The 25,812-nt window shown below is 44.7% G+C and overlaps 1 protein-coding gene across 8 annotated transcripts in view; it reads left to right on the forward strand.

Moving 5' to 3' along the window:
- The window catches only part of Foxp1 (forkhead box P1), a 609,381-nt gene that overhangs the window by 411,513 nt on the left and 172,056 nt on the right, over nucleotides 1-25,812 (forward strand). The gene's annotated exons all lie outside the window — the stretch shown is intronic.

A 25,812-nucleotide genomic window follows, 5' to 3' on the forward strand; every position in this document is an offset into this window, starting at 1 on the left:
TGGAATCCACCTCTTCGCCTGATGTGCCGCACCCACACCCCAGCTGATATAGCGGGCTTGCTCACCGATGTCTATCTTTCTTTGTTGCTCCATGTTTAACCAAGAGGATTAGAAGGCATTGATGTAGATTTTCTTTTTAAGTTAGGACCTAATACCTCAGTGGGGTGGGGATCATGGGTGGTGGCGGTGGCAGGAGTCTGTGGTCAAAGTTCAAAGCTGTTATGCCATTTAGTAAATCTAAATGTGCCCATGCACTGGGTTCCGGTCTGAAACCATAAGGCATCAGTCTCATTGGGCCTGGAAATGTCCCCAGAGAATGTTTAAGTTGCCAGAGAAGGCACAGATTAGTGAGAGCTGCAATGTTCTATTGCTGCAATATTGTTCTAGTTGCTGTTCCTGGCCCGTGACCTTGCTTTCTAGTGGGGGCATCTTGGGTGTGGGGAGGCCCCTTTAGCAGATCTAAGGTCATGGCCAGATCCACCTCTATGCCTCTAACTGGTGGGTCCACAGAAAACAGAGCCTGCTTATCTAAATAGTGACAACAGCTGTAAACACCCAGTCCCAAAGTTCAGCCTTCTGCTTTCAGATGGGGCTTTGTGGGAGCTGGTGACAAGGAGTGCCTACGGTGGGCCTGGATGGAGGATTTACAGAGGGATGGTAGAGTCGTTAGCCAAGACTAAGTACATCGGATAAGGAAGGAAGTGCAGGGCTCAGATACACCATGCACGTTGTTGCAAGTAGGTAAATGAGGCCCATTGAGCAGGAACGTGGACTTGAATGGTAACACAGCCACCGTCTGCAGGCACGAGGGTAAAGGCGCTCCGTGCAGCATGGCCCTGGGTATCTTCTACTACTTCTTTGCGTCGCAAAGAGCTGTTACTTCAAACCAGCACGGTCCAGAGCTGGGTGCTGAGGTGAGTCTGCCCTCCCAGGCCCTGTGGTTCCCTATCATACACTCGGCGCCCTCTATGTCCCACAGGCCTTGCTCAGCCCTCCTCTTGCAGGACCCAGTCATACACTTTACACAGTTTCTCACGCGTGTGTGCATTGATCTTCCCTGGCTACAGTCGAGAAATCTGCAGCACATGGCTGCAGTCACAGTTTCTGTGGTGTCTAGTCATGACTGCTTCTGGGACTCATGAGTCTGTAGCTAGAACATCAGCCAATGCTGGCATGTGCTCTAAGCTCAGTGATTCTGGGATGACTTCAGTTCGTTGAGCTTATTAGACTGAGGAAGAGCCCATCAAGAATGCTGTTTCCTGCCATGCTACCTTGTCCCAGTGTGGCTATCTGTGTAATCAGGGCCACACAGAAATCCCTGTGTCCTCAAGGACTACCTCCATCCCCCCCCCCTTTTTTTTTTTATGCAGGAACTTAACTGGTGAGGCCAGACCACCAAGTAACATCTCTGAGTTTCTCTGATTATGAACTAAAACTGCACTTGCAAATTTCCTTCTGCCATACAACATAGCACAGCAAGTTGAATGCTGCCTCTCGCCCCCCCCCCCCCCCATGATCACATTTCCTGCAGCCACTGGAATTCTGTCTGGCATAGTTGCCGTTATCAATGGATTTCTTTTCAGCTTCCTGGAGGGAAGACAGCAGAAGTTGGAGCTGGGAGGCTCTAAGATGGCTATGGTAGGGAAGAATCAGGAGAATGAGCAACAGCTGAAGAACATGGTAGGCGATGCATGAGCTGCAGCCCTGTGTCCAGAGCTAGCCTCCATGGTAGGCGATGCGTGGCTGCAGCCCTGTGTCCAGAGCTAGCCCCCATGGTAGGCGATGCATGAGCTGCAGCCCTGTGTCCAGAGCTAGCCCCCATGGTAGGCGATGCATGGCTGCAGCCCTGTGTCCAGAGCTAGCCCCCATGGTAGGTGATGCATGAGTTGCAGCCTTGTGTCCAGAGCTAGCCTCCATGGTAGGCGATGCGTGGGCTGCAGCCCTGTGTCCAGAGCTAGCCTCCATGGTAGGCGATGCGTGGGCTGCAGCCCTGTGTCCAGAGCTAGCCTCCATGGTAGGCGATGCGTGGGCTGCAGCCCTGTGTCCAGAGCTAGCCTCTGGACTTACAGGCCAGGTGGGTCTATGTTCTCATGAATACACTGCAGACAAGAGACTCCCCATCGTTTCCCAGTGACCAATAGAGAATCCGCATAAAGTGGAGCTCTGCTGTAGTGGCTGTAGTGAAAGAGCTTCGGTCTTGAGGATACATGGAAATAGTTAAAAATAGTGAGAGATTGCTAGAAGCTTTTAAGATGCCTCTGAGTAAGCTGGGTGTGGTGGTGCACTTTAATCCCTGTACTTGGAGGCAGAGGCAGGCAGATCCCGGAGTTCAAGGTCAGCCTGGTCTAGAGTTTCTGGACTACACAGAGAAACCTGTCCCATAACTTCCACCCCCAAAAAGTTAAGACAAGACTGCACCTGAGTGAGATTCTGTTCTTATGATGGACCTGATGGATGGCAGCTTCAATAATGCCCTGATTTGTTGTAGGTGAATGTTTCCCCATGTAAGAAGAGTTAGATGAAGTAGGAAGAGTATACACTCAGCATGGCGGGTGTGGGGGTGATGGGGTGGAGGGCACCTGTAATTCCAGTCCTTGGAGGTTGAGGCAGGTGAATCGAGTTCAAGGCCAGCATGAACCCACATGACCACATCCTATTTTAACATATATATGAAGGTGTATATGAACAATAAGTCTGTTGCTGCCAGTAATCCTCAGCTTAGATTACTACTTACTTTGTAGGTACATTAAAATGAGGGCAACTGTTGGGCAGTGGTGGTCCAACCTTCAATCCCAGCACTCAGGAGGCAGAGACAGGTGGATCTCCGAGGCCAGCTTGGTCTTCAGAGCTAATTCTAGGATAGCCAGAACTACACAGAGAAATCCTGTCTTGGGGAAATAAAAAGAATGGAGGCAACTAAAATGGTAGATTCTGGAGGGAGCAAGCTATAGAAGGCATCTAGAGATCCTAAAAGCCATAATTCTGTTATAAATTCGGTTTACAATAAAGGTAACTGGGGTTTTTTTAGCCCTGTGCACAAGCAGGGGAATAAAGACTTCTAGGCGAGCATGTCACATGGGCAATAGATGAAAGGAAGTGCAATTGTGAAAACATGGACCTCACACCTGTGCCCTTCAGTATAGTGCCTACATGGCCACATCCTTGGCCTTGACATTTTCTTCTGCATTCTCTTCCCACATGATCCTCTTTTCAGCCCTCTTCATATAAAAGTAGAAAGATGCAAATCCTAGCGTTGGAGTCTTTGTCTACATAAACAAAATAAGCAAAACTCGCAGTGTCTTGGTCCTTGTCCTTTTTCTCCACATGCACATTTTCCTTCCACCCTTTTTCTTTTCCTCCTCTTGAACAAGACCACTTCCCAATGATATTCTGAATATTAATGAATATACCGAGAATAATATGGAGTAGAAAACATATACTGATATTATAGTCTTGGCAGGGACGTGAATAAACTATCTGAGTTGCAATCACATTCAAACCCTTGGCCAAAAGTTTTCCTATTTCATGCTTTGGTTATTGAGATTGAACTAGTCATGTGTGTAAAGCAGAGAAGTAAACCCAGCTGTGTAGGCAGATTTTTCTGTCCTACCAGCCAACTCCCAAATAACCACATGGAGACTTTGATTAATTGTGAAAGCTCAGCCAATAGCTTAGGCTTGTTCCACTAGCTCTTCTAACTTAATTTAGCTCATTCCTATTAATTTATTTTCTGCATCATGGCTTTATTACCTTTACTTTTTCTTGCTTTATTACCTATACTGCTTTCTTGCTTCGTCCTTGTCTGACTGGTGACTCTGCCTTTCTCCTTCTCAGTATCCTCTGTGCCTGGAAATCCTGCCTAGCTATAGTTCATTCAGCATTTTATTAAACCAATCACAGCTTTTTATTAAACAAATATCTTTATATGATGTAATCAAATATCTTACAACATTTCCCCCTTTTGTCTCAATAAAAAGAAAAGGGTTTTAGCTCTAATGTAATAAAATTATATATATTAAGAACACTTTTCAGGTAAGAATTACATTTCAATGTCCAGTCTATTTGTAGTTGACGTATTTGGAGAAAATACTCCACTATTTATTCTGTTTTAATGAATTCAAAACTCTGTACCTAATTTACCTTTTATCATAACTAAGAAAAACAGTAACAGTAACTATAACTGCCTAGTCTTCAACTCCATCCAAGACCCCAGAAGGATATAGAATATATTACCTGAGTAAACAGGAAGTGTAGTGCATGCCAATTCTAAACCTATAGAAATGACAAACATCTGGCTGCCTGAACAGTAACCCAAGGTTCTTCTGCAACATTGCGGCATCCAATCTTTAGCCTATAATATCAGACAGATACTTTTATGTAGCAGGAATTTTGAAGGACTGTTCTACCTTGCTTTGGCAAAGATCAGTAGTCACTTTTCTCTGTGCATGAGCAAAACCTTAAACTAGCCACATAGCTTAGTTTATGGAGTACTAGCGGCTCAAGTGTGCAAATATCTCACAACACAGTACCCTGGTCCATTGAAAAAGCTAGCTGGTATATTGCCAATAACTTTAAAATTTGGAGCCTGGTCTTGGCCAGCTGCCACATTGTCCATTTCTCTCATCACTGTTCCACATAAATCATAACCCAGTGCAGCTGTGAAAAGCCTGCACTAGAAAGATAGACAAAGGCCTGGGGAGATGTCTTAGATGTTATGAGGATTTGCTATGCAAGTATGAGGCCCTGAGCTGGAATCCCTAGCAACTACATAAAAATCTGGGATATGGCTGAGTATATCTAACTCTAGCACTCCAAGTGGGAGTAGGGAAATACACAGGAGGGTCACTGGGCCTGGCTAGCCAGAGGTTCAATGTGAGATTGTGTCTCAGAGGAATGAGATAGAGAGGGATAAAACAAGGTACCCGATGCCACTGGCCACCACACATGCAGCTCCCACTTCTACTCCCTGTACATATGTGCCCTCACTTCCATGTACTGCGCAGAAAAGAAGAAAGAGGGAAGGAAAGATGGATCTGTGGAACTCAACTAGATTCAGACAAACTAGCCTTCTAGGACACAGTTCAAAGGGTGGTGTGGGAGGCTAAACCAAACTGCCGCCATACCAAGTTGTCAACAGTGAACCGGAAGGACACCATATTACAAAGATACTGCAATCAGCTTGTGTAAAGATTGATACCTAGAAAATAAGCATGGTCAGTCTTGGTTAGAGTGAAAGCCTAGCTCATTACTTTAAAGTACTCTTTCTTAACACTGAGGGGAAAGCATAGTAATAAGTAGCGGTTACTTAGCCATATACGTTTTGGGAAGCTGAACAGTGCACTTATAGTTGAGGATTCATTTCACTCACAGAGATGAAAAAGGTCTTTATGGATAAGGTGTGTATTGAGTTTCAGGATTCTGCTCTTTTTCCCCTCCTGCCAGACTGTCTGTAACTTATCTCAAGTATCGTGGTAAAAAGAGAAGTGGTGGGTAGAATCAAAATTGTAATAGATATATTTTAGGGGGAGAATATGAACTGCCTTCCTCAATGCACATCAGAAGTAGAATTTACTCCAGCTGAGTAGGTTTAGTGATATGATTTCCCATATTAAATCTTAATTGTTCTTTAAAAGCAAATAGAGTCTCCTGCCTTGTCACTGCCCTGGTGTCCATCCCACTGCATCCCAATTGCAGCGTCCCTGGGGCTGGTTGATTTTGTCCTTGTCTCATACCCAACTTTAGTGTTGCTGTGGAAATGAGATGAGCAGAAGGAGTCAGCACAGCCTGAAAAATGAGAGCTGGCGTCAGGCACTGGCTGTGGCATTGGCAACCCCATGTCCTGCTTAGGAATAGATGGCGCTCTGTAAATATTCAGCTGTGAATTACGTTTCAGAATTCGATCCTAATCAGATGTGGTCCCAAGTGTCTCTTGTCCCTTCTAGTCCATGGAGTAGAACAGGAAGGTTGTTGAGACCTGGGATTCAAGGCCAGCCTTGACAATGTCTCCAAAACAGAGTGGAAAGGAGAGAGGAAAGGAGGAGGTGAGGAAGGGTAGTGAGAAAGGAGAAGGAAGGAAAGAGTGTGGCTCAAAGTGGTTAAGGTGCCTCGATCACTTAGGACTAAATAATTTGCTTCTTTGTGTGTTTGTATTTTAATAACGTCTCATGACTGATTGTACGGGTGAATGATTTTCAATTCACTTAGCTCTCTCCCTTCACTAGTTTAAAGGGGAGGAGGTGAAAAGAGAAAAAGAAAAACCCTGGAAACCTGCATTGGATTCCATGGAGTTTTTGTTTATTGTTTGTTTTTAATCTCTTATTTTATTTTTTATGTGTTTGTGAGTGTTTTACTTGCATGTGTGTTTATATACCACATGTGTGCAGTGCCCAAGAAGGCCAGAAGAGAGTGTTGGGTCTCCAGGTTCTGAAGTTAGAGAAGGTTACGAGCCACCAGGTAGGTACTGAGAATTGAACCCAGGTTCTCTGGAAGAGTAGCTAAGCAGCTAAACTGTCTCTCCAGACCTTGGTTGCTTGTTTGGATTAAAGTGGACTTGTGATTCATGAATGAATTTTGTTTAGGCCAACTCTGATTTTTTTTCATAATGAACTGAATTAGATGGAGAGATACCACAATAGTAAGGAACCACTTGTGGCTGTGTGTATGGACTGCCATATATGTCCCATCCTGGGAGCATAAAATATAGGAATTAGTTTTTTTAGCCAGTAAAACACCTTCCTTTGTTTGTGGTACTTAGATATAGACTCACAGGATTTTCATAAATTGAGGTCTGCAATATGTCAGCTCCTGCTTAACAGAGAGAAACCGAGACCAGCATTTGTAGTGTAATTGCTCAAGAAATAAGTTTATGTCAAAGGAGTTAAAGCTGGGTGCTAGTGTAGTGGATAACACTCTTGCAGCAAACCTGAGACTTGGTGTTTGGATACCCAGATCTCCTGTGAGAACTCAGGACGTTTGTTGGATGACTGCAATCCCAGTGCTCAGGAGTCAAGCAGGTTGTCGAGATGAGCTGGAATATATGAACTTCAGATCCAGTGAAAGATCCTTCTATTTAAAACAAAATATAGAGAATGGCAGGGTAGAGAACCAGTGTCAACGTGGAACCTGCACACATTCAGGGGTCACACACACATACACACACGCATTCAAATATGCAAGCCATGTGCATTCTTCATGTCATACGTGTACACAAAGTCATCTTTAAATGTTTGTAAAAGGACAAAATACCATGCTCCATCCCATGTGTTTTTCCTTAGTGTACTGCAGTGTTCATGTCAACTAGGGACCTGGAGTATGTGCTTTAGAAGGAAGTAGGGTAAAGAGAAATAACAAATAAGGAAAATAAAAGTTCTTCCTAAGACTAAGGTTGACTAGTTTTAAACTTTTGAAACCTCTCTGCTTCCTTTCATATTTACTGCCTAAGTTTCTATGGGTTTTATATTTTCACTTATTTATAATCCTTTTTATTTATCACAACAAGTAGATATTTAAGGTGTGACACACAAATATTTCCATTTTTTGCCTGATATATGATTTTCAGTAACATTCACTTTGAATATAATTTTATTGTATTAGCTATTTCTGAATGGCTGATGAGGTTTTTGTAATTATGTTTGGAAAAGCATTCTCAATCCTGAAATTATTTCTTTAAAAATAATTAAAAAAAAATAAGCTAGGCATGGTGACACACACCTGTAATCCCAGCCTTGGGAAGACTACACCCAGGAGGCTAGCCTGGGTGATGATAGCAAGGGCTAGGCTCTGTCTAAAAACATCAAGCAAATTTTAGTAAAAAGATCAAAACAACAATTTTAAGTTAATATAAGTGAGTCTAGAGTCTTAGGGGAACCTGTGTGCCTTACATAATTATCATTTGTTTGTTCAGACAGTCCTCATAGGCAGAAATTAATAAAACCAGAAAATCATCCTTATTTCAGGAAAGTTACAGTCTGGGGAAGAAGATGAATATGAAACAGGTCTGAAAATTGCCATGCTTGTTCTTAAACAGTGGAGCTGCTTGGGGACGGTGGCACAGGAGTTTGGGGTATAGAGGACAATGTATGGAGAGTGGAATGTCTGTATCAGACCCCTCCCTTCAAGGCTCAGGAGTCTGCCCAGAAGAGGAAGTGGGCAGACTGTGAGAACCAGAGGTGGTGGCTGACTCCAAGGAGACAGCGTCATCCAGATAGAGCAGGACTGATGTGTGTATGAACTCGCCGAGACTGTGACAGCTCACACGGGACCTGCAGTTTCACCCTGGACAAGACCCCAGTATAGAGAAGGGCAAGTGGACACAAAGCCCCACCTCTAACCAAAAAGCGTTTTTGTAAGACTACAGAGCTGTAAAGAGAGTTTTAGCCCCCAAGGGAAAGGTTTCTCCCAGCGGCCCAGGCATCCCATGTGTCCACATGCAAAGAATGTCACTCCTAGTAGAGAACATAGCCCACACACAGCAAAAGAGTCACGAGGACCCCTCAGTGGCAGGACCTTAATGGCTGTGTCCCCTGAGGTGAAGGCAGAGCCAAAGAAGACAAATCCCTTCTTCTGACAGCCCTGAGCTTTCATTCTCCTCTCCGGAGCCCCTTCCCATTGCTGTAGAGAAGAGTTGTGTTTGTTTTATGGTGTTGGGCATCATGCAAGAGCTTCGCCCATGGCGAGGCAATTGCTCACCACTGAACCTCATCCCCAGTGCTTGATTTTCTCAATAGGGTCTTGAAACTCCAGTGGTGTGACCAATTAACTCTTGGTAATTACATGAGGCAGGATGAGACAGGGACTCCTTATGTAACCCTGGCTGGTTTCAACCTCTTGATCCCTCAGCTCCCCCACAGTACAGGTATATTTCACCACACCTAACCAGACAGACAGACAGACAGACACACACGCATGAGTAAGCACACATAGGACTGTGGCTGGTAGATCTAGGGTTACACAGAGACTTCTGCAATAGTTAAGGCTATTTATCATGGCTCCCGTGCGCAACCATGCTGACACCTAGAATACATGCATTTGGAGATGGGAGCATAGAGGGACTGCCACCGGTAAAGCTGGACAGGTAATCACCTGGTTTTCTTGGTGCCAACAGGTAGAGCCATGCTCACTGGTGGTGCTGGATGGCTCTGCATTGTACCCAACTGGTGCTTGTTGGAGAAAGCATCCTATGATGCCCCTGGGACTCAAGACAAAGGGCACCCCCAGGCTTTCCTCTGCTTTGCCTCTCGGTATTGCAGCCAAAGCATCCGTTCCATACTGTCACCATTATGTGACAATGCATGATCCGGCATGCCGTGCTGCTCGCTGAAGAACCGCTCTCTCATTAGATAGGCCGTTCCTCACATTTGGACACATTTTAAACTCCAAGTGTCTGCATTTGGAGGGAATGAGAGTCGCTTGCAGAGCCCAGGAGAAGGTCTTTTGAGTTGAAAGAGTGACTATGGGAAGTGTTGTTTCTAAAATTCTCCTTTTTGTGGAGGTCCAGGGATGTATTATTTTTAGATTTGCCCAAGTGGCATTTAAGTGAACTAGCCTGGCTCTTTAGTTTACAAACTTTTCCTCCTGATAACACCCCAGTCTCAGAAGACAGCCCTGTTTGCCTACAGAGAACCTAGCATGAATTAACTCCATGTGTGTTTGCTATCCAGGCCATCCTGGAGAAGATGGCCACTAAGGCTAAGCCATTTTTTAATATAAGGAGGTCCATGTTTGGGCATTGAAATTAATTTCCCTTATCTCACCATACAAATAGCCACTATGGCTTGTTTGATTTATTACCGTGGATGGTTCAGTGGCACTAAAAACAGAGGACGAGAAGACATCACCTTTACATGGCATCATTAGTCACCGCTTTAAAAGTGTGCTCCTGCAGGGATTGCTCCCCCAGCCACTGACGCCACAATAGTACCCTGTCCTGTCTTGTTGCCAGAGGTAGCAGGCTCATCCGTAGCTTCTGGCTTGTATTTCTTACGAAGTTGCTTCAAACATCCATTCAGTTGTTCCTTGCTGGCTTGACATAAAGGATTTTTTAAAATGTAAATATAATCCTCCATTAAAGGTGAGTTACCACTCGGGAGACATGTTGTTAAATTCCATTTTCAAAGGAGCCCTGAAAACACTGAAGTGATGAGCCAACCGATGGCAACAGACATGAAAAGCTCTTCACCAAAATGCTATACTGAAGGCACATGCGCGTATAAAAGTGATAGTTGCACATACTGTGGGAGGCAGAGGCAGGTATATCTCTGCACTTAAGGCCCACCTGGTATACATTGTGAGTTTCAGGCCAGCTAGAGAGAGAGACCTTGTCTTTAAAAATAAAAGCTGTTCTTGGTGCTAGGAATATAACTGAGTTGGTAGAATGCCTGCCACAAACATAGGAAGTAGGAAGCCCTCCCTGGTCAGTCCCCAGAACCACACAGAAGCAGGCACAGTGGCACATGCCTCAGATCCCAACTCTAGCCAATTGGAAGTGGGAAAATGAGAGCTTTAGGGTCTTTCTCAGTCACACAGAGTTAGAGACCAGACTGTGCTATATGAGAACAGCCTCAAGGCAAAGGTATTTATATTACATTATGATAAAGTCCCCTTAGAGGAAAGAGAAGTGATGCCATGGTGAGATTAATGCTATGTGCTTATTGAAATAGCTAAAGACTGTGCTGGGACAACTGCAGCAATGGGAGACAGAATGAAGCCTTGTACTTTGTTGAGGGAAAGGCAAAACGGCTTGGCCGCTTTGGAGAATAGCTTCTTTAAAAAGAGGAAAAACGAAAGAGGAGGAGGACGAAGAGAAAGAAGAAGGAGGAAAAGAAGAAGGCAGCTATCACATTGCCAAGCACTTATGCCCTGGGGTTTTTGTCCTAAAGAAGTGTGTGTGTGTGTGTGTATGTGTGTGTGTGTATACCTATACACAAAGCTGTGTGTGAAACCTCTTAGAAGCTTTGTTTATAGTTGTCCCAAGCTGAAAGCAACACAAACTTTCTTCAGTGCACAAGCAGGAGCAGATATTCTGAGACCAACAGGAATAGGAGAAGGGCTTCTGGTACCCAATGATCAGAACAAGTCACAGAAGCTGTGCTTGTCACCTTTCACTGCTGTGACAAAATGCCTGAGGAAAACAGCAGATTTATGTTGTGTCCGGGCCTGTGGTGCTTCATGGCAGGAGCATGTGACAGACAGGAAGGGCTCATCTCACAACCCGTGGGAAGCTGAGAGAGGGAGGAAAGGGAAGAAGGGGCAGATAATGTCTACCCTCTATGGCCTCACCCCTACCTCAACTAACTAGACCCCACCTCCTAGGTTTTCTACCACTTCCCCATAATGACATCAGGTACCAGATGCCTGTGACATCCTTCAAAACAATAGTGATAGAGACATTGTTGATGGTTGCCAGGGCATAGAGGAAAGAGCGCAGCCATGATGGGGTGATACCAGGAATGTTGAAAAAGGGAATGGTCCTTCTTCTTCCTGGTGGTGCTGGTGACCCCGCAAGTATGTTTGTGTCACAGCCCTTACAGAATGTGCTTTCTCTCGCAAAGTCTCCTGGTAGGTCTGAACTTCTCCACATGGTCTGTGTCCTGATTTACTCTGTCACTGTGATAAATGTCATGACCTAAAGCCAAGTTGTGGAAGGAAAGCGGTCCTTTGGCTTACAGATTCCAATCCATCCTTGAGGGAAGTCAAGGCAGGAACCCACGGTGGGAGCCTGAGAGCAGGAAGGGAACTGGAGCCTGGAGGACTGCAGCTGGCTGCCTTGTTCTCTTGAACATGTCATGCCCCAGCCCAGTGGCCTGTGTCATGCCCTCTGTGCTGGCTTCCGGTCTGCCTTCCATGCTACGCTGTGATGGCGGAGAGACCATCCTACTGATCACTGTCTTACCTGGTAGAGAGGCCCGGGGGTCAGAAAGTACATGAGGAGACTCACACTGCACAGCAGGGAAGCCGGCCTTGGTCCATTCTTACTCCTGACATCTAATTTTGTACATCTTTGTGTCTCACCTCGTCGCTGAAATATCTTACATTTTCTTTAGCAGGGAGGTCCTCTTCACTGTTTTGTTCCAACTCCTTGTTAAGAACAGCAAGACAAAGTTTTAAGTCTTGAGTGCAACTCAGGAAATAGAGGTGATCTCTGTGAGTTCAAGATCACCCTGGTCTCCATATTGATGATAGCCCAGGCTAGATATAGAGAGACCCTGTCTCAAGAAACAAGCAAAAGATTTGAACGCAGTAGTCACACCTCCCTCACTTTGGTTATAGTCCAGGACTCTCAGTTGGTGCCTGAACCTAAACATCGTTCCCATCCCTGCTGTTTGTGCCTGTTAGAGTTGATGTGGTAATCAGTCCTGCGAAAATGAATTCTAATAAAGCAGAATCTTTCTAAGAGTATACTGGGATAAAAGTGCTGTGAAGTCCTATCTGTTTTTGTCCTTCTCCCTTTTCTCATTTAGAAGTACTTTGTAGTTTTCTTTTGGCCTTTGCAATTTTCAACAACACTGTCCTTGTGTTTGGGGGCCGTTAGTAAGTGAAGGTCTGGCAAGCACAAGCCGTATGAAATCATAGTAACTGGAACGGCTTCTGCCTGAGACTTTTGGGTAGGCAGTGTGTACAACATGGATTCACTGGACAGAAGGATATCTCCTGTCTCCCGTGGGATGGATCATGATGCCATGAGATTTATTCATACTTCTGAGAATAACGTGCAGCTTAAAGGTTGTGAATTGACCACTCCTGATACAGCAGTCCTGGTATAATGCATGTCTTTAATCTCAGCACTGGGGTGGCAGAGGCAGGCAGATCTCTGTGGACTCAGGGCCAGCCTGGTCTACACAGTGAGTTCCAGGATATCCAGGGCTGTATAGAAGCCTTCTTTTAAAAATTTATTTTGAACTCTCTGTTTTTTAAATTTTCCTATTTAATATTTTCAGATGACATTGACTACAAGTTATTGGACTGGGGAAAAAGAATACATCAGATACCAGGGAATACCTATACTTCTCCATAAAAAATTTTAAAAAGCAAAATTATAGGTTAACACATATCTGGAGTTGTGGTTTTTTTGTTTTTTTGGGTTTTTTTTTTTTGGTATGTTTTTTTGGTTATTTTCAAGACAGGGTACTCTGTGTAGCAGCCCTGGCTCTCCTGGAGTTTAGCCCTGTCTTTCCTGGAGTTCACTCTGTAGACCAAGCTGGCCTCAAACTCACAGAGACCCACCCGCTTCTGCTTCCTAAGTGCTGGGATTAAAGGCGTGCACCATTACCGCCCAGTTTCATTTTTGCAGATTCATTGAGTACTGCCTTCCAAATTTCCCTGAAGACAACTTTTGGATTGGGTGTGGTAACTTTTATTTTGTAGCCCACAGCTATAGTAAAAGTAAAAAAAAAAAATAATAATAGCAATTACATGGTTTCCTGGGGGCTTGGGGCGGTTTTAAGAAGTACTGTATATATGCTAAACAAGTAACTTCTCACCACAACCATAACAACACGATTTTCTCTTTGACTTTACGTGCGAGGAGCCCAGGGCAGAGTGGACACTACCTTGCCTAAGTCAGGTGTGGAGCAGGAATTTGCAGCCAGGCTGATTCCACACCGCTTTCCACAGTACTGTGTACCAGCTGGGGAGGGAAGGTGGGCGGCAGCATGGTCGCCACCTCCCACCCATCCTCTCCTTTCCCAGGGAAATACCTTTTCCTACACTGTGCGTGGGCTGTCAGAAACATCAAGGATTTACAGTGTCCCTTCTCTTCTGTAGCCAGAGATGGTTTTGAATTTGTGCCTTGATCATTATTAGCATAGGTAATTAGAATAATTGGAAGAGGATACTCATTATCTAGTGGCTCCTGAAGGAAATAGTACAAAATCAAAACCAGTGAGGGGCTGGGGCGTAGCTCAATTGGATGGACACTTGCCCAGCACACTGGGATCGTCCTCAACACTGCGCCAACCCAGGTTGATGGTACTTCCCTGTAATCCCAGCCCTTTAGAGGTGGAGGCAGGATGATGAAGGTCATCCTTGGCTACGTAGTGGCTATGGGGCCAACCCAGACCACATGAGATGCTGCCTCAAACCCACCAAAACAAAGGAGCCCACATGGATTCTAGACGGCATCTGCCAGAATAGCTCCGCCCATGTCTTCTCCCAGTATGCCGCTCACCACCATGTTCTCCATTGGTCCCTTCTTACCCAAGAGCTGAGTGAGGCCTGGCGGATGTGACTGGGCTGGGCTGCAGCATCCCTCTGATGCCTGAATGATTGGTGTGGCCAAATAGCTGACAGAAAGCAGCTTAAGAAAGGAGGGACTCATTTGGGCTTCTGGTTCAAGGAGACATGCTTGGTCATGGTGTGGAAGGCATAGCTGGGAATAGCTGGAACACCATAGATAGGACCATGAGGCTGCTTGGTAGACCCAGAAGCAGCACTGGGTCTATAACCATAAGACTTGCCGCCAAGGGATGTGCTTCCTTCAGCTACACACCAACTCATAACGATTCTGCTGTCTCAGAAAGCAGCACCGTTGTCCTCGGGCCAAGCCTGTAAACACATGAGCCCATGGCGAGCATTTCACACCAGACTGTAACAGCCGCCCCGCCACGGTGCTCCATGAGGGACCAGAGTACAGGCTCTTCCCTTCTTCTCTCTCCCACTTGACTTCTCATCAGTAAAGAACCCCTTTCAGTGACTGTAGTGATGGCTCAGCAGGTAAGAGCTGTGACTGTTCTTGCAGAGGACCCAAGTTCACGTCCCGGTATGTCACAGCCACCTGTCACTCCAGTTCCAGCTGACCTTTTCTCACCTCCTCAGGCACTGCACGCATGTGATACACATACTTACACACATACACACACACACACACGCACACAAATACATATAAATTAAATGTATATTTTAAAAAACACATCTTTTATAAACTCTAAACGGAGGCAATAAGATTTTTCTCTACTCTCTGTCCTTTGTTAATACATAGCATATTGTCACCAGTCTGGCAGCTTGCACATGCTGTTGGTGGCCTATGCTTGTGTAGGTCAGGAAGGCAGGTGCAGGGTTGTTGGGCTATGTGCTCAGGAGATCAGCAGGCTGAGATGAAGGTCTTAGCTGGCCTGAGTTCTTGCTGAAGATTGCTCTGTATTCATGCAGGTATGAACCGTTCCATGGTTGAAAGACGGACCTAAGGTCCTTATTTCCATGCTGATTATTGCTTGGCCCGAGGCTGCGCCCATCTTTTGTGTCTTCTATGGTCTCTTGCCCCATGAGCAGCTCATCAAGAAGCCAGCGACAGTGCATCAGATCTTTCTTGTGCTTCCGGTCTCTGGCATCCTCTGCCTGTGATCTCAAAATGCCAGGTTAATCAGGGGATCATGTGATGCTTGCCCCTTCAGATAAGTACCCTATCTCAAGTCCTGCTGAACTATGACCTTGTTTACAGCTGCAGATTCCCTCGGCATCAGCCCCTCTATTGTGACTGACTGACTTCCGGGGAAGGGGTGGGCACCTGTGCCTGAGGTAGGGCTGTGTACCATGGAATCTTGTTAGAATTCTGCCTACATCATTGTAAGAAGACTTGAAAACAGGTAAAAACAAAAACAAGATCTAACCTCCATAGTAATCATGTAAGTGCTTTGATGATTTTAGGAGGTGTTTCTGTTTCTGCCAACAAGATGCTTTTTGCACCTAGTAGATCATTTAATAATAAAGTACATATTTGTGCCGGGCGGTGGTGGTGTGGGGCCTTTTATCCCTGTACTCAGGAGGCAGAGGCAGACGGATCTCTATGAGTTCGAGTTCGACAAGCTCTAAAACTACACAAAGAAACCCTGTCTTGAAAAACCAAAAAGAAAAAAAGAGTCTATTTGGGATCTGTGTGTCTCTGCGTACTCTAAGAGAACAAGACATTGTATTAATTAACTGGACAGTGGTGTGCTTACCTCTTTTTAGCATTGCCTCTGCTCCAACTTTGAGGGCCTTCCTTCCTCTGTTCCTTTTCCCGCCGGATTCATTCTGTGCTCTGTCACCTGCTCAAGGATGATTTCCCAGATGACTTACTGCCGTTGCGGTGGAACTGAGGCAGTGGATCCAGTTGTTCTTGGATCGTGGCTCTCTTATCTTTCTAAGTCGCCGGCCTCTGCCTGCACGGCCTCTCACCCCAGCTGGACCGTGTGAAGGGTTGGGAAAGGGAGGCCCTGCTCTGCCCTCCGCTCCCTTCCAAGGCCCATGCTCAGCACGCAGTAGATCCGCAACCTTCTGTGATTAATGACCTGCGAAGTCGGGAAGACTCTGGGACTGGAGCATCATCCACATTGCCATGTGCCGCAAGCAGCTGCTGGACTCCTGAAGCCGAGTGACTCATGAGGTCATTGCTAAAGCAGTCACTGTTTGACAAGAACCTGATTGACAGTCATAAAGCACTCAGAGACGGACGACTGCAGAGGGAGGCTGAGAGGAACAGTGTCTGCATTGTGCTGCGGAACTTGGGGTCCCCCAGGAAGGAGACAGGTGGTGAGCCTCGGTATCTTGGGTTGGCCCATGTGTGAGTCATAGTTTATGGCAATATTCTTTTTTTTTTTTTTTTTTTTTTTTTTTGTAAAGAAAGGGTCTTGCTCTGTAGCCCAGGCTGTGCCTCAACTCGCCAAGGTTGGTCTTGAGCTTGTTGTCCTCCTACCTTGGTCTCTCAAGTGCTCGGGTTAGGATCACAGGCACTTTGTTTTTAGTGGGTTTATGTCCCCACCACAGGTGCCTCTGCCTCCTTTGCCTCCTGTTTTGGTTCTTCAGGCAGCCACAGTAGAGACCCACAGAGAAGCTGTGGAGCACTCTGGAGCTGACCAGCAAAGCAGTTGACTTAGCCAAAGCTGAAATTAGTGCGACCGTCTGGAAACCAAGCATTCGCATCCATGAGCCCGGCCAGAACCTGATTTCCTCCATGAAATGGGTAGACAGTTCCCACCACGCATGGTAGAAGGACAGTGAACAGAAATTCCGGGTGCATTCTTGAGACTAAAAAAAAAATTCTTCTAACATGACTATTAAACTGAATTATCTTAAGTACTGCTCTGTGCATCGGGTCTGGAATGGAGATATTCATTTTTAATAGCAAATAGTTTGGGGAAGTTACTATTTTCAAGTTGCAGCAGATGATGAGATTGGCGGTAATGCGCTGCTCCAGCTCCTCGGACCTTCCCTCTGTTCCTTCTGGATGCTCGGCTTAATTGATTTTTCCCTCCGTGTAAGTTAAATAGGGACCGCCTCTGCTCACATCTTTTCTAGATAAGCACATTTCACACACAATGACACAACGCGGAGCGAAGCTTATCTGTGTTTCTTTATGATTCAGAAGGCACTTTGGAACCTGTAAGGCCTCTGGGTTTTTACTAGGAACTCCAGCTAGCATTTTATTGTAGCTGTTTAGAAGCACTGGGTGTTAGCCAGCTTGGAAAGCAACCTCTGCTTCCCTCCTTTTCCCTTCTGTGACACACGCTCTAAAAATAGTCAGGTTCAATAAATCTGGACCAGCCTGCTTCTGCCCGGCCCCAACACGCTTGCTCAGTGCCCTGGCCAGTGATGGAGGGGACTTGAGCCAGTAGAGGTAGCACTATGATGTTGGGGACCAGTCCTCAGAGGGGCCTCCAGTGTTCGTAAAGGACTGGGAATTTGTTCCAGTTTGCTCAGGGTGAGACCTAGGTCAGGCCATTCTGGGGAAGAATGGCAGAGTTGATCACTGAACCCGCCTTCCTCTTTTCTTTTCCATCATTCCCCAGCTGCGGTTCTCAGCCTTCCTAATTCTGTGACCCTTTAATACAGTTCCTCATGTTGTGGTGACCCCCACCATAAAATTCATTCATTGCTCCTTCATAAACTAATATTGCTACTGTTGTGAATCATAATTTAAGTCTCTGATATGGGACCCCTGTGAAAAGAAAGGTCTTTTGACTTCCAGACCCACAGGTTGAGACCTGCTGGCCTAACAGGACACAGTGGAGTACATTCTCACAACAGGTCTAATGTCCTTAGCAAATCTGATGTGGGAGAATGAGGGAGCCTGTGCTGTAAATATCTATGTATGTGTTATTTCCACACTGGGCACTACTTTGCTGCCGTTTCCTTTATTCTGACTGTGATTTAGAGGAATCTGAACTGCTGTTGTTACAGTAGTGTAGAAAGCCCAGTCTGGGATTGAATTCCATCCGTGCACCATCTGTAACAGAGGAGCTGAGAGGCCGCTGTGCCCCCAACCAGCTGAAGGTACTTAAATGGTCTCCCCCAGAACCCTTTGTATGCCCCGGTTTCTCCTGTAAACTGGCGCTGGCTACTGCTTAGTGTGAAAGGAGATGTCTGGGAAGGAAATTTAAGACACGTGCAAACATTTTCCATTTTTATTTTTCTTTGAACCCAGAATAAGATGCGAAGTTGGGATGCCGGTTTCAGAGTTGTTGGCATTATTTGGTTAGATTTCCAGGTGAAGTGTGCGAAAGTGATTATAGATAATAAATATCTTTTTAAAGAAATACTTATTGCAGAGGCAGTTTTTCCACCGTTAATGAGGGCAATTTGACTTGGTTGAGGGATCGCAGTTCTTAAGAATTAATGCAGTAATCCAATTCAGAGATTTAAAGAGATCTCAGATTTTTCACAGGTCGCGTGCTCGCGAATGTGCTGCTATCACATAGCAACTAATGGGGTTGAACGCCAGCCTGTCATTTACTGTTCCTCGCTGCACAGTAGCTTTGCCCTTGGTAGGAAGTGTACTTTCTCCAGGCATTGCAGGTTATTTAGAACTGTGGTGTATTTGTAACACTTTGGAGAGAGAGTATTCTATTACCCAAAGCCTCTAATGACTAGGAAAACTGGGGTTATCTTTCCTAATTACATGTTTGAATCCAAATCGCTGAAGGTCTGGTGAATACCAGGCTCAGAGGAGCTGCCTCTTTGCCTGCCTTTTCCTACTAGGTCCTTTTACTTTATTATTTTTTTCAATGTATTTTTTTTTAAAAAATCTAATTCATGTATCACTGTATTTGTGCTTGTGGGTTAATTGTCGCAAATACAGAGGTTACAGCCATCATAGTCATAACTTTGCATCTTTGAGAATGGTGTATTTATTATTAACAGCTGTGTTCTGCAAAGGCTTATTTGGAAAGGATGCTGGAAATGTCCCTAGTTCCCAATCCTATTATGTTCCTAAATCTCAAGAATTCCATTCGAAGGCAATTAGAAACCTTCATGTAGCCCCTACATGTGTTCCCTGCTGTTCTGTGAGCAAAAGGACCTTTGTTCTCTAATTAGAGAAAGGACTAGAGCTCGTTAATTGTTCTAAGCAGTATCTGCTCCAGCAAGAGGCAACAATGCATGGCAGGGTGCGATCACCTATACCTAGGGGGCTCCCTGCATTTACCAGGTCCTGAGAAGACAAACCAATAGCAAGGGGTCCTTGTTAGGCTGTTCTCCTGACCTGGACTGCCCTTGAGGACCTAGCTGGCTGTTCATCAATTTTTGAAAACAAAACATCTTGTCGATGCCAGGGAGCAGAGAGAGTGAAGGCCCAACTCCTATAGAAATCTAGAACTTGACTTGAAAGCCTGTCTTTTTCCAGAAAGCAAATAAGCGGAGATCTCTTAGTGGTCTCTTAGTAGGTTGCGGACACTGTCTACTATTAACAGCCTTCACAGAAGGCAGGTACTGCAGTCTTTTGTTGTTGAGTCTGTACTGCCACCGTTGGGCAAGTGAGGCTAGCCAGAGGTGTAGCAATAGGATCAGAAGGCCTGTGCAGCATCAGTGACAACAGAAGCTTTCGTTTGCCACAAGAGTGGGCATTTCGTCTGCATCTAGGAGACCACCCACTTCTAGGATCTCTAGACGTATTCCCAGGGCACATGGCTGGGCCCTGTAACTGTTGATAAACAAGGATGCAGAGGGGGAAGAAAGGTGAGCAACTTTGCCTCCAGAAACCACCTCAGACTTCGTTAAATGGATAATGTTTTTCTGGGATGGATTGTTGGGGATGCCTTAAAATAAAAGGCTATCGAAAATCGAGCATGGGCGCCTGAAGTTGGGCAGGGGAGCAGAGAGTTTGTGGTGGTTAGTTTCAGTTCTTCTGAGAAGGGGTCATCTGTCTGTCAGGTGGCTAACTCTGGAAGGATTCAGGGGCCACTGGGCTATTCTGAGATCTCTACAGTCAGCCCACTCACCAGCTCCGTCCTGAGTTCTTGGCTTCTACCTTTGCCTTCTACCTTTGCTGAAGCATGAATTGCCCATGGCTCCATAATGCTAATGAAAAGCATTTGTAAAAGAAGCAACTGGAGGCCTGACATCCTTATGCTCATAAGGACCAGAAAAGGTGACATGAGACACAAATAACTGTTCCTCCAGACACCCTACCTGTTAGTTAGTTAGAGGCACATCTAACTTGCTATTCTAATTTTCTTCCACCCTTAATCTTTTTTTTTAATGTTGTATTTCTCGGGGAAAGAAAAATAGATTTTAAAATGGAAAAACCTGTTCTTCAATTGAGTATGCAAAAATCTCATTGCAGTATTTATTCCAAACCTGCTCTCATAATGTTCAGTCAAGGAGAAAACAGCGAAAAACAGTTGTTGATGGACTTAGCTCAGAACTGGATTAAATAAGCATTAGTCTAGGGGAGCTGATTACAGGAATATGAAAATGCGGTATCTTAATGGTACATATTTTTATGTGGCAGCTCAGTTGCCTTTCATTTTGCAGCTAATATGTCTATTCTTATGAGTCATTTACTTCCTTAATTACCTTTTGCAGGCAAGGCACCATGGTATATTAATGTGAATGATTTTTACTGCCAGTTTATCATACAATGCCCCAGAAGTTGAAAGGCGTAATTGACTTGGAAGAACAGCTCGTGAAGGAAACAATATTTAGTTGACAGTTTTCCTTGTACTCTCTGTTGACGTTTATGAGTTTACACTATGCTAAAGGAGTCATAAACACAATTTTCTCTCAATAACAGCAAAGGGTAGCTTCTAAAATACATTTGTGGAAAACACATTTGTTCATTTCTTGAATAATAGGAAAATAACACGTTTCCAGTGATAAGACCTCTCCGATTGCCAATTGAATTAAACCTTTGAAGGTGTATTTATAACCTGTCTCCGAGCATTAGAAGAGACTGGGATTTGGTGGGATTGAAACGGCTTAATGAATATTTAAATTATCCGCAGATTTGGGTAAGTCATATTTAAATCTAGGTGTTTGGGGTGAGACTGGAGCAGTCCCTGCCAGCTTCCTGAAGAAAGGGGAGGCAGGAAGGGAGCTTGGGGAGTGGGAATTGTCTGGAAGATTCTTTTCTCTGGAAAGTCTGTCACTACGTTTTGGGCAAATAACATACAAGAAGGCACAATAGGTACAACTCCTTCTGAGGTCTGGCCTTTTAAACAGTTAAAATAAACCCTCTGGTAGTTCTCTCTAGAGCTGCAGTCTTGAATGGGTGGCTTGTCCTGAGCTCTGCTTGGCAGGTTCTGTGCTCAGCCTGCTTCTACAGGCCCCTGGGCCTGTGCAGGCTCTGGTTTGGCGCATTGGTTCAGAGGGAGTTAAACCTTTCACAGTTTTCTGGATTGTTTGCAGTTCAGTCCTGTGCAACATAATGAAAGTTTTCTACCATCTGTTGTTAAGCTGGCGGTGAGCAAGGCCAGTATATCCAAACAAAGTCCTGGCCGCTGTAAACTGAACCTGTCAGCTTAGCATAGCTCCGCTGACCCCTCCAGCTCGCAGGGCAGCCTCGGTACCAGGCACTGGCTGCTGAGAGCTTTCAAAGGGAACTCTTTTGCCGGTAGGCAGTGGGGCCTGTTTACTTTTCCCTCTGTGTACCTCTCGCTGGCTTGGACTAGTTTATACTTAATGTTTAAATGGATACTTGTCTCTCCCCCCCCTTTCAGAGGGAAGGACATTACTACTTCCCCGGAGATTTCACTTTAGGGAAGAGTGTAAGTGTTGATAGAGACATGTGTGACGTCTGTGGATCAAAGGATATTAAATGCACGTATTTTGGTTTCATTATTTTGTCTCCGTGTCTGGGGACAAATGGTTCGGGCAAAGAAAGTCCTACGTTTGTTACATTACTTACAGCATTTAGAACTGTTTGTGGCTTTAAAGGACAATTTTTTCCTGTCTCTTTTTTCCCTTCCTTTCTGCAATTTGTATTTCATCACCATAAGTTAATATACAGCATTTCTTAGGTGAGCAGTACTTACACCATACTCCCTGTTGTATGGAGAAGTACCTCCGTGCCTCTTTGTCTGAACTAATTTACAAGATATATCTATTGCCTCAGATTGTCCAGCTTACCCCTAAAATTATCGCATTATTTTCTGTTTTTTCCCCCTTTTGCATCAGTGAGCTAGTCTTAACTATATATGAAATATTCCTATATGCATGAATCCCATGTGTATGCATGCATATATACATCTGCACATGGATATCTGTATACATACATACATGCATGAATTTAGATATTTATATGTATATCTATTGATTATATAAAGTATATTTGCTCACCTTTATAAATCTGTTCCTGCTTAACCTTTGTGGGGTGGTGACTATGGCTCATCACGCATTTCCTCTCGTGCACTAAAGATTATATTGATACCCGCATGAGAAGATAGCCATTGGAAGGTATCACCAAATCTCGGTGTCCATTTCAAGCCATTAAAACATCCAAGGAGTATGGCCGCTACTGTTGAATTACCAATCCAAAGTCCTTTCTAGTCCTGTTAATAAGAAGCCGACCATGAGCTCACACAGCAAGAGGACAGGCAGGAGGGAGATGCATGTTTGTGCACAGCACTGATGTGAAAGGGTTTAGCCTCGATGGTGCAACAAAGATCATCCAAGAGGCAGGAGACCGTAAGTGAGGGTGAGGGACACTTAGGCCTTTTCCTCTAAGGGACAATGGAGTGTTGCACTAGTGGGAAAAAATATAAGCAATTTAAAATTTAAATGAGTGTGCTTATTTAAAAAATACTATAGAGTCAAAGTCTGTATAGAAGGTGACTGACTTATAAAGTACTTTTTTGTTTTAATTTCTTAAGTGTAACGTTTCGGGTGGAAATGTCAGGTACTGGGTAATAACCTTGGTATTTAGGATTCTGTCTTTCAGACATGACATTGTGTTTGGTTGTGTGTCCTTATTAGTATTTTTTTTTTAGAGGAGGAGCACATTAAGAGGTCACCTATTAGCTGTGTACTTGCTGTCTTAAACTCAGCCCTTCTGTCTATTAAAATCAAACCACTGTGTAAACATTCCAGTGTTGTCCTTAGTCTCTACAATGGCCCGGGGATCGGCTTTCACCTGCTTGCACATCTACAAGCAATTAAAGCAATTAGCGAAGCCATTTCACATTCAGAGCTTCAAGGTCTATGGTGACATTCAAGTCCAGCAGAAGTCTGAAAGGGGAAAAAGGAAGGAAGGGGCCTGAAACATGGCTACCATTCCATGGCCCTGAGCAGACGAGCTCTCTGTTAAAAATGGTAGCTTTTTAATGGTGTCATTATGAGGTTTTTAAAATGACATCTCAAAAGTTGTTTATATCAAAAAAGCCCAACTAATGAAGGCCTTCTTACTTGGCAGATTTTTTTTTTTTTAAACAGACCTTTAATGTCCCAAGCAAAGGAGTGGAGGCAATTGCATTCTTTGTGGAGGAAAAAAAAATCTATTTTCTAATGTACAAGGGAAACTGCATTTCACTTTTATGGTAAACTTCCCTTGTTTGTGGGTAAATGATGGTAATGTGGCATATGGAAGTTGAGAAATTTAGGGAGTAAATTGTTTCTTGCTGTTGATGTCAGGAGGAGGCTGGCTTGTTTGATGGGTACAATTTACATCTCCATGGGATGGGGCATAGGTAAGGTTTTAAGGCAGCCTAGACTCTAGTATGGTGCTTGCTGTTTGTTTGTTTGTTGTTTGTGTTAGGAACATAAGTAAAACCATTTTTGTGGAACCTGGAAGCCAGATTGACCACAGGTCATGTTGTTTTGAACTAAGAATTTGTTTTGATAAAGTAAACACAAACATGTTTTGACTCACAGGATATTATTGTTATAAAAGGAGAAAAATATTTACAAATAGTGTGAACATATAACATGTTTGGACTGTGAACAAAACAGAAAAATATTTATGTTAAAAATGTGCAAAAATATTTACCCCAAAGTTAAACACATAGTCCCACAGTACATGATACAGCATGTACTGGCACACACCAGGAGTTTACGCACAGAAACCAGCAATGGCCCCAGGATTGTACCATGGTGCTCCCAAGACATGGCGTCGCAAACCCCTGTACTGATCCCTCTTGGCAACAGCCTGCCTAGCAGAACTAGCCCCTGGCCAGTGCTCCCAAGCACCTTCTGGAACTTCCAACAGTGAGTGTCCTCCTCCTGGTCCTCCTGGCTTGCCATAGCTAAAGGTCATCCCCAGCTGTTGGAGCTGCTCCTGAAGCTTGCACACTGGGGAGAATCCCACCTCCCCACCCTCTCTACCTCCCCCCCCCACCGCCGCAGAGGCCTAAGGCCTTTCCTTCCAGCTACCGTAATCTTTATAATAGGATGGTGTTGTAAGGAATGTTTTTGTGAATAAACTGAACGTATATTTGATAGGCAGGTCTTGTGTAGACATCCTAACTGCAGAGTGCCTCACAGTCTACTGGCCCCCGCGCCTCGCAGTTTGTTTCCATGTTTGTAACTCAGTTACCCAGGTATCCCGTTGATAGAAAACAAACCATAAACTGATTACAGCTTTGGAAATTGGGTTGTGCATTTTTAAATCCATATTTTACTGTGGGCTTACTATGGAGAGAAGGCAGGGGGAGGAAAAAGGGAGGGAGGGAGGAACAGGGAAATGAAGTAATTTTAAAAATCCTAGCATATAGTATTTAAAAGAGAATCTCACTTTTCCAATCTCAGAAGAAGGTCCCAGTTGGGAAAGAACCACAGGTAAATTTTGTAGAATTCTGATGTCCTTTAATCTGGTTCTGCCTCTTCCCGTTCAGTGTTTGTTAATAAACACCTCCAGGGCAGAACTGCTTTCCCTGTTGTTGTATGCACTGACTTTGATTAAAACAAGAGGCATCCTTTAAAAACAATAGTATCCCTCTAAGAAAAAAAATTCTTTGAAATTTTTTTATGCCCATAAAACAGTCCTTGTAATAATCCCTTTAAGAGACTGGCCCAGTTGGCTGAAAAGCGTCTAGGGGTGGAACAGTGACATATGTCTGGGACTGGAGGAATCTGACCATGTGTGTGACTGCAGGTAGGGCTCTTGCATTCATTCACTGTCTAGCTGTTTTAGGAGAGTGTTAGCCCCCATCCTAGCTTGGTTTGTGCCTGACTGCCCACCTCCCCTGGGCCAGGCTTGTGTTCTCCAGTGCTACATTCAAGAAGAGAAACAGGGATGGCAGTACAATGTAGCGTGCGGGAGCCTGGGCACATGCCTTCCTTTTCCTCCTGTTCCTTGAAGCAGATTGTTAGCAAATCCTTTGGCACCTCTGTAAATGGACCGGCCCAGTTAGAGAAGAGCCTCTTCATTGGACATTCCACCCTTCATGCAGGGGAGAGGCAGACGTGGAGGCTCAGGAGGGAGGTGAGGCAGAAAAACCAGATTGATCCCATTCCCCCCCCCCCCCTTCTCCTCGTCCTGTTTCTGTGATCTGCCTTTTGAACTGTTTTTGTGGCTGATCAGTTCCACCTAATATGTCTCTTGATTTTTGCTATTGTAATACTCGGGCGACATGCTGTTCTCTTCATTTCTGTAAGCTTTAGATGCTTCTGCCTGTCATATTCTGGCGGTTT

Source organism: Microtus pennsylvanicus, chromosome 8 (genome assembly GCF_037038515.1).
Source record: "Microtus pennsylvanicus isolate mMicPen1 chromosome 8, mMicPen1.hap1, whole genome shotgun sequence".
Classification (NCBI taxonomy): Eukaryota; Metazoa; Chordata; class Mammalia; order Rodentia; family Cricetidae; genus Microtus; species Microtus pennsylvanicus.